We start from the raw sequence: 10357 nt of genomic DNA on the forward strand, positions 1-10357 counted from the left end.
TGTAGTGAAAGGGGTATTTTGAATTGGTTGCTTTTTATTTTAACTTGCAGCTGATTTGTTTCTGAATAACTTTTATTTTTTAACACTGTAATTGATATTGTCAAACATTGCCTGTATTGTTGCATTTGTGTTTTATCTTCCCGGGGGTGAATTTGTTAATGCAGACACCAACAATTTACTGCAAGGAGTTACTATTTTGCTGTTGGACGTTCCATTTAAACCTTTCTCTCTTTAACGAGCATTGCAAAGTGATAAATTCACTTGTTGGATAGCTAATTGTCAGACGTCTCTAAGTAAACGGCAATGGCAGTGCTGTAAATGTGTCCTGATCTATAATAAACAGCGGTGTCATTGTCAATCGAATGACAATGGATCTGGCAGGTGGCATGTAGCTAGGATTCTGGCATCTCGATCGCCGGGGTGCCACCACATCAGTCATTTTTTTTTTGTTGTTGTCGTAGGAATTTGAAGAAGGATTTTTGTGAAGGCACGCGAGCATCTGCCGCTGAGCCTGTGCCATTAGCATTCATACAATTAACCCCTGCAGCTCCCACTAGCCAGCAGTGAAAGGCACACGGCCTTTGTTGCCTTTCTCCACGCAACAATGCTGATTATTCATCTCAACCTACTCCCATTGACCCCGTTACCTACACAAAAAATACACAACTTGGCACGTGCATCAAAAATACACAGTCTTTTATTTTATTTTTTATTTTAAAAAAACTTTTTGAGTAGATGTATCAAGTTTAGAAGTTGCGATGCAAAAATTATTGAATCCGGCACGATTGCACTGATGCGGGAAGGAGCGGCAGACATCCACAAACATGGTATTGCAGTACAGTGAGCAACATTGTGGTCGTGTGGAAGTGATGCCGATAGGCCAATCCAAAAATGTTACTCTGGAATTAACATCTCAGCAGTATATTATACCCAAGCGGTAGATGGCTTTTCCATTAAATTTGTCACAAAACCATTCCCGAGGCAAGATTACTTTATCCCAAGTCTTCCATTTGGTGATTTCGAGCTTCATTAGACTATTCATTAGCACTGTTGTATTTCATTAAATGTGACGGGGCCGCTTTCTATTGAAAGCAACCATTTGTTGTTTCCGAGTTTTGCATATTGTGCTACTAATTCGGGAAAGAGGTTAAAATGTCTTTGGGTGAGATAGATTGTTTATCAAATTGACAATTGGAAAAAAAAACCCTTACTTTCCATGTTCCCTTTCGCGTTTCAATTTATCCTTACAGACACCTTTAATTGAGCAAATGATTCTGATGAGGCAATAAATGGGGCACCAGCCACTGCAGTCTTCATTATAGCTTTAAATTACAGGTGGCTCTTTACCAACGCACAAGAAACGCCCGTGCTTTTATTGTCAAATGCAAACGAGACGAGGCGAACCGTGCTTTGAAATGAGCTCATGTACAGCCGTGGCATCTGCCCAACTCTATATTCCTGGCTTGCCAGTGTAAACTGCCAACTAGTCTAAAGGCACTGAAGTTATTGCACAACTTATTGAGCTGATTAAGTTTGATCACACTGGAAGTAAGGGCGATGGCGTTTGATTGGAATATTTTTTTTACGGGTTTCGGCCGCGTCGATGTTTGGTGCATTTTATATAACTTTAATTTATCATCCTTGCCCCCACCAACAGGTGCTAGATACCAGAAAGAGCTCAGTGTGAAGACAAAGGAGGATCGATCAATCTTCAGGCGTTCAGTCTTCAGCCAGGCTTGCTGCTGATGAACATTTGTCCAGGCAATATTCCCTTTCATCCATATGACACTCTGACCTTTCAGTTCTAAAAAAAAAGTTATTAAAGCATTCTCTCTCCTTTCTAATTCAGTGCTACAGTCAAAAAAAAACACTGCGCATCACTTGCTTGCAATTTTCCACAATGAGCCGAGACATTGGTGACAACAGAAAGTGGTCCCAAGTCCTATAATGCGAAATCGTCCCCCAAAAGGAAGATCTGCTTAGTACACGCGCAAACATCTGTTACTGTATTAAAACCTCGGCCAGAGCCAGCAGTAATACAATATTGCTAATCATGTAATGTTGCAGTGAGTAAAGCTGCACATGGCATTAAATATTCCTACACACTTAGTCGGTAGTATCTTATAGTTACCCAAACTTTTGCATTTTAAACAAACTGTTGCATTGCACTAAAAGCAGTCGGAACAATATGGAATAGAAAATACGCCGCACAATTACATAAACGCATGCCAACTGTACATGCCAACACTGAAAGACTTAACCGTAATATAATTGTTGCAGTGTTGACATAAAAGATCATTCATAATATTCAAACTGTCCGCTAGAGACTTCTAGCTCTGTTTATCTTACTAACCACCTCACCATTTTGCTAGTTTGTTTCTATGCTTCTTATGTTAATCTTTATTCTTTGTCATGTCTTTTTATACCAAGCTGCAGACACGGTCCCCGCGTTTATCACGAGACTCCTGATTTTAAATGGCATTGTATTTCTGTTAAGCTCGGTAGTTTGAAAGAGCGCATTTTTTTTCATCATTCTGGATTTGGCAAACGGAATAGAAGCTCTACTTTTGTGTAGCATCTGTGTGTGTGTGTGTTATCTGATTAAACAGTGGTTTTCTCCCCCACTTCCCTTTGTCTACCTTATAAGAAGTCAGTTGACTTTTTTTTCCCTCAACCCGAGACATTGGAAAGTTAGGCCAGGCAAACGTGTGTAGCTTCAATCCGTATTTTTGATTTTAAACTTTTTATTACACTTTGCAGTGTTGCAACATCGCTGAGCGTCCCTCCGTTTCAGAATGAGCAGAGCACAGAGGTCCATTTGCTCTATTGTCTTGGCTGTGCTCTTTTCAGCCCGCGGCCCTTAATAATAGGCAGGGCGTCCAAGTAGATAGGACGTTAAAATAAAGTAAGCGGCATAGATTGTAATTCAGCTGTCTAGAGTTAGCCCTTGTAACATAGTTCGCCTTCAACTTTTCCAATGGACAGTTCATAGGTAAAATTGAGAATATGACTGTCTTACGCTGATGTTAATCTCAGCAGTATGTTCATCAGCACACTGCATCGCCACACTTTGCAATTTATTGGGGTGTCTTTCGAGGTTTTGTCAAGGCCTGATTGATCTCCTGACCCGAATGCAGGGAGGACAAAGAGAGCAGAGAGCTTGCAGCAGCAGCAACAGCAGGACAAGCAGCCTGCTCAGCCTGAGACCCCCAGTAAGACCACTGCGAAGCATTTTCTGGCCGCCTCTGCTGGAATTTGACAGCCACCATTAGCAGGACGGGTTCAGCATCATTTAACAAACTATCAGAAAGCTGGCCAAACTCTCACGCAGCAGCAGGGAGGCATGTCAGCGTCCTGAACAGATTCCATTCCCATGCTCGCAAAAATAGAAAGAAAGTTTTAAGGAAGGAAGCTGCGGTATTTGCAGCAGACCCGGGGAGCGCGGGGGGCCTGAGGCGGTGTGCATTTGGAAAAGTGGAGCGGCTTTTTAAGAAATGGAGGCGGATACCTTGTCAGACAATTACAGTTTAGTCCGTTTGTGAACCATTTCAATAAAAAGGAAAGGGAACCATTTGAATCTGTCGTTTAGTTGCAGCAGATGCGTTTGACCAGTGGAAAGTCTTTGCCCTCGTGTTCCTAGCAGCTTTACTTAAGGGTAAAATAAATCAATGTAATCTGTTACTGGCTGTTTGATTTTATTTCCACTGTGAGCTCTCTGCTTCATCCACGCCATATGGCAGCTGAGCGAGGGCTGGGACATGCCACGGGGTTTCAACTCTCAACAAAGGAGGCATCAGCCTAAAAGAGGTCCATGAATGCATGGGACACATTCATGTAAAGAAAAGCGCCTCCAATCCTGTCAGAGGGGACTAAAGGGGAGGTTGATGGACACGACATCACTTTTTGAGTAAAGCGCCTGAGATTCTCTCCACTGTTCATCCCTCTCCTTTGCTTCCCTGCCGAAATCCCATTAGTTACATCAGGGCCGGACACTAAACTCTTCGTGTCAAATACAAATTAGGTTGTCATATCCAGCGCGTTTAAATTCCCCCAAAAAGCAGGCTCGCCAGACTTTTAACAGCAACGCGTTATCCTTATTTGCATCGAATCAGGCGCGATTATACTTTTCTGCGGCGTTATGTCTGGCTAATTTTTTTTTCCATGAACGAAAATCAAAGTGTCACATTTTGAATCTTTTGCCCCTGTGTGTTTGCGCGTGTGCGCGCGCGCGGGCGCGCGGGCGCGCGCGCTCGGGGCTTTATAGATTATATCCAGAAACAGCAAAGCTATTGCAATTTGCCTTGTCTCTCCAGATTTTTCATTCGGTCTGAACACGAAACATCTGTAACTGCACGAGACTGAGCAGCATACCTCTGTAAAAGCCTATTGAATTCAAGAAATCTCCAGGGGATAACATGAAATAGAGTGTTTTCAGTTGGAAACGTTCTTGAGCCCGAGCACTGTCTGGCTTTGTGGGCCCTATTACAAACTCATTCTTCCAGCTCGCTACCGGCAGCTTGACTGAACTCCGCGCAAACTCTTTGGAGTCATTTGCTGAACAATGCAAGTATTCAGCTGCTGCCTTTCTCTGCGGTCACATCTGTTTACATGGCTTGTGTCCACCAGCAAAATAGAACCAAGCCGCCCACCTCCATTTTATCAGCGATGAACAAGATAGTCTGGCTCTCTTTTGAGTTTCAAATTTATTTTATTGAAACAAAAAAAAGATGCTTTAAGGACAACTTCAGCAAGTAACATTTGACCCCATCTTTTCTACTTTGAAGCAACTGAGGTGGCCATAGTTCTTTCTGAAGCAGCGCTTCAATGTACACCAAGTTTTATAAGGAGACTGGTATTTAGTATTTTTTTTTCCCCCCGTGAGCTCTCCTCGTACTCGATGATAGAGCAGCCGAGTTGTTGCGGCAGGCAGATTCACTGTGAGCATAACTGAATCAACACAAGCATAAAGCAACGTGCGATTAATTTCCATAGGCGCTAAGAAACGAGCCAACCCCATCAATCGCCAGCTCCCGTCCCCTCCCAGAGCTGTGACATTACCAAAAATGCAATAGCAATTCTGGCCGCTCACATTCCACCCCCCTCCCCCTTTCTCCAATATTTATAAGGCCTGAAGTTGGTCCCAGAAGCTTAGAGCACTTTCTGCTGAATGTAGCAGAACAGCATGACATATCTGACTTCCTCCTCTTTGTTTAGCTTAGCAGAGTTATGCCTGGTCTGAGCCCACAATGATTTGGAGGGGGGGGGGGGGGGGGTGTTTCGGAGAGGTTCGTTTCTGTTCTTTTAACTGTCCCCATGCGAACCATCTGCAAATGATCGCTCTATGACAGGAAGCCAAGCCTGCAGTCAGAAACATTAGGTTTTCATTTAGGATACTGGCAAATCCATGGTTTCGAATTTGAGACCTTTCACATAAGCCTATATTCTCAAGCGCCACTTCCTGTTATAAACACAATCTTCCCAATTCCCAATGTAAACTATTTTTATCTACAGACCAAACTCGTTTCATTGTGATGGAAAAAAAACGATTTAATCTAAGCAAGAGAGAAAGAGGAATGTTATGTTCTGAACTAAAGCACAGATCAGAGTTCATGGTTCTGTGCACATTATAATTACAAGTACCAGTGATACTTATATTTGTTCAATACTCCCCTCACATAGCCATCTTAAAGTGTTTCACACACTGAATTACTTTTTCAAGTTCAATGGCTGTGTCTAGGTTATCTGCTCTGCTCACATCTAACTGTTACATGTATAGCCTGAGTTAGAAGTTTTTAAAATCCTTTGGGCATTTCTCTGGAAAATATATATATTAAAAGACTCTCTGCCAGTTTATTTTCCTGCATATATTATAATTCAACATATTAGAAATTATGTACAAAACCCCCAACACAGCTTTTGTTCAAATGAACAATTAATCATTGAAGTACAAAAACAATATATTGGCAATCTGGGGATTGGTTTGACTATCAGAAGCTAAGCAAGAGATGTGACTATCACAGCTAAAAGGTTAAGGCAATAAACTTCAGGCCTTAGTAACTTCAGGGCCATGAGAACTATCCCAAGACTACCATATGTCATGATGTATGCTCAATGAACTTTATAGAAAAAAAACTGAAGGCAGGCTAATAATGAACCAGCCTCTAGGAGGTACCCAAGAAGCCCTGAGCTAATTATGGATGAACTGAACTCAGAATTCCCAAAGCCAAAAACTAAACTGTGGATGACATGATCCTGCTCCCTAGCTATGGGTTATGGAGTGTCATTAGGACATTCTGGGATCTGATAGCTAAGTGCGCAAAACAACTTTGAAATAAACGGTGCAAATGAAAGGTAACTCAATGGGAAATATTAATCACTACTTGCTCCATTCAAATGAGTCAAGTTCTCCCTCTTCTGTCACTGAAGGTTATCGGGGCAAAGATGCTGCAACAAGAAAGGAGTGAGAATAGAAAGAACGATGACTAATGCATCCCTATTGTTTTAAACTAATGGTCATATGCTGCTGTGACACGAGGATTTTTACAAGCAAACATGCACTTTATCACTATGTACAACCAAAAACATACATCTTGCATGGGAGCCAGCTTGTTTTGTATTCTACTTTTGCTTGCCACTTGAAGTTGTTGTCACAACCAGTTGATCAATTGATACAACTATTACAAATTAGTGTGTCTCCATGGGTTTCCTTATTGTTCAATTCATTAAAAATATCAAAAGTATCAAGGCAGATCGTGTTTAAACAAAAAAACTGCTGGAAAAACTCAGGAGGTCTGGCAGCATCTGTGGAGAGAGAAACAGACTTAACGTTTCAAGTCCGTATGACTCCTCTTCAGAGCAATCCAGACCTGCTGAGTTTTTCCAGCATCTTTTGTTTTTATTTCAGATTTCCAGCATCCGCAGTATTTTGCTTTCATCAAGGCTGATCATGTGATGGCTAAAGGGTATAGTTTTTCTGGGTGAGAACATCTAGAAAGTGAAGGCCTATCTTTATGCAATTCCCTGTTTCTCTTTAGCTTTGTCCTTTATCATTGAATATTCATTGTGCGTATGTCTTCCCTTCTTGTTCTCGGTCACCACCTTTTTCCAATGTTGCATCCCATGTCTGGTGTTTTTTCTGTTACACTGGGCTTTTGATCCAGAAGATTCCACTCAATTAACTTTCAATCTCTGACTTCCATACTCCAAACTGTACCAATCTTTTTTGAGAAAAGAAATCAGTTTACAACTCATTGCCTGGATTACAAGTAATAATAAAAGAAACAATTAATTCCCCATGGTAAAAAAAAAGTCCTGACAGTAAGATAACAATCTTTCCAATTGCTGGTAATTCAGTTCCAGATATCATATGGAGCAGTGTTGTATTACATGATCCCTTCCACTAACCACACATCCACCAGGCCTGCCGAGTCTAAATGACCTAGTCATTTACTGGCCTAGAAATCCTCCTCACGTTCCATAAAGTTAATTTGCTTAGGGTATGCAATAGTTATTCTCGCCTGTTCAGAAATCACAATTGCAGCAAAAGTCTATGAAAGGACTTTAACCAAGCTTTATCCAATAATTAGTACAAATTCATTTATGGGGCAAAGTATAATTTCTACTTGCAAGAGTTTAAAAGTGGGAAAACTTAAATCAACATTAGAGTACATACAACAGTCCCCCAGCAAATGGGGCTGCAAAATCTCAGGTTCACATTTTTGAGTCATGCTTGAAGACCCACCTGTACTGGGAAAATGTGCTGCCTAGAGCCCAGCAGGTATTCAAGTGCAGAACTGAGGCAGGCTGAGTAATCATGTTCTGAGCCTCCCCATAGTGGATACCTGAATACAGATACAAGCAAAACTGAAGGGATTTCTCCTAAACACAACCCACTAAAGTGGAGGACAGGTGCAGATGCACCCCTTCACATGCATACACACACACACACATATATACACACACACACACACACACGCACACACAGACACAAACACAAATACAAATAATATATTTCAAAACTGTGGAAAATCAACCATTCAAGAGGTCTCATGTTCAATTTCAACACCTGACTAATAAACTGGTGAAGTGGATCCACCTTCCATTATAAAACTCTTTAGATATTTATTCTGATTGAAATCAATGGGATGAAAATTGACTGGTTCCATAATGAGTAGATAATGCACTCTGCCTGGTCACTGGCCAGATATATGCTGAAGATAAAAGAAGAGAAATTCCTCAAAATCAACTCTCCACTTCTGGCCAACTGCTAATATCTGACTATAGTGCTGTATCCACAAAGATTAAATAGTTTCAACATCACTGCAAGAGATAGCCATAACAGTGTACCTAAGAATGCTATTTTATCAGATTTAGAACCCAGAGATAACAATAACATTCCACTTAAGGCCTACGTTTTCCAATCAGGTCATCCTTATCCTTCTCAGCTCCAGTGAAAAAAGCCTTAACTTCTCCAATCTTTTCTTAGCTGTAATCTATAGTAACATCCCAGTGAATCAATATGACACCAATTCCATTCATTTGCCTCCTTTCTATATTGGGATATCAAACCTGTACAAAATGCCCCAATTATGGTCCAACTAAAGTTTTGTATAAGTTCAACTTCTGTATTCTACATACAAAACCAAATGTTCAGTTTGAGTGTGTTTGTTTTTAGATATTTAACTACTTGTGCTTTCATCTATTTAATGACATATAACTACAGATCAAGATCCTTCTGCTCCCCCACCCCATTTATACTGCTTATAATAGGTGTACATCATTTCCCTGTTCTTACTGCCAAAATGTATTGGTTCACATTTCGCAACATGAATATAAATTGTTTATCAGGCTCAGGTGAAGAAGTCATTGAAATGATGGAAACGCTTATTCACCAATTGTTTACAAGTCCAGAATACAATTGTTGAAATATGCTAAGTTAAAGCTAGGATAAAGTTATTAACTTTAAAGAATTTTCCTTAAGTTTACTTTGGAAATATTTGCAAGTGTGTTTGGGGGAAATCATTGGCCCAATGGGTTAACACATTTTTCTTTTACTTCTAGAAGCGGTTTAGTTAAACCTGGGCTGATGGGGTGAGAGCTCCTATTTCTCTGACTATAAAGCATTTGGGTGGCACCAAGCTGTCTATTAGCAGAATGGTGACAATGCAGCAGTAATTGGCACTAAGTTGGCAGTCACATTCAGACAGGAGGCTCGGATGGTTGGTGTGTAAAATTGCAATGTCACGCTGGTGCAGCTGGAGGCTGAAAAGAGGAAGCTCTACCTTGCATCTGTCCCACAATACAAGGGACCTGGAAATATTGAATTTTATCACCAGGTACAAAAAGGCAAACTGATCCCTCCTTCGGAACTGATACCTTAAATAAACACTTTTCCAAGCAAAACAAATTCTCCTTGTCTATTTGCAGAGTTTGTATGTCAACTGTGGATGACACCATATAACTTCTCAGCTTTATAATTATGCTGAAACTGAGGTTTTATATTACAGTTCTAACTTAAATATATGCTATGGAGATGATGCACCTTCTGATATATAGTACTTCACAATTATGGGTAGCTCAAGAGAATGGAATTAAATTCACATATAGACAGTGCCTTTACTATAATATAAAATTCCAATGCACTTCATGTGTGGAATCTGATATTGAACAAGAATTTGAGGATGAGGAAATGTATAGCTAAAACACTCATTTTTTGAGGAGCTTTTGAAAGGGGGGAGAAATAGGAGAAGGCAATGGGAATTAAAGGCAATGCACAAATGAGCAGAGGGTTCAAGCTGGGACATGGGGCTGGAGGAAGCTGCAGTATTTTTAAATGTAAATGGGGGTGTTGGACAAGGAGCCTAGTGGAGGTCGGTCAGAACAGGGGTAATTAATGAGTGGAGCTTAGTACCAGATATAATATGGAACAATTCTGAATAAGATGAAGTTTAGGAGGGTAGTGAGAAGATTATTGGACAAAGCTGTGGGTGAAGGTGCTCTATTTTTAGGGTTTCACTAGATATTTCATTATGGCCCAGTCAAAGCCCACTTCTGAAAGTGAGCCCTTACTGCCTATGAATTGAAGCATGACTTCATCTTTACAATATCAGGTTATGTAGTATGGTCCAGAATTGAAATAAAAACCCTAGTCAGTTTGATTAGCTTATTGAAAGTTCAACAAGTTCTCTCCTGTTCTCCCAGGCCTTGGAAAACAGAAGAATAAACATTCTACCAGACTGTATAAATTACAAATCAAGTTTATTAAAAGTAAAGATTAAACACTATTAACACAAAGTCAATATAACAGATTTCACCTCATCACAGAACAATTAACTTACTCCTTCATACTTACAAAAAT

The sequence above is a fragment of the Cetorhinus maximus genome, chromosome 1, assembly GCF_964194155.1.
Source record: "Cetorhinus maximus chromosome 1, sCetMax3.hap1.1, whole genome shotgun sequence".
Taxonomy (NCBI): Eukaryota; Metazoa; Chordata; class Chondrichthyes; order Lamniformes; family Cetorhinidae; genus Cetorhinus; species Cetorhinus maximus.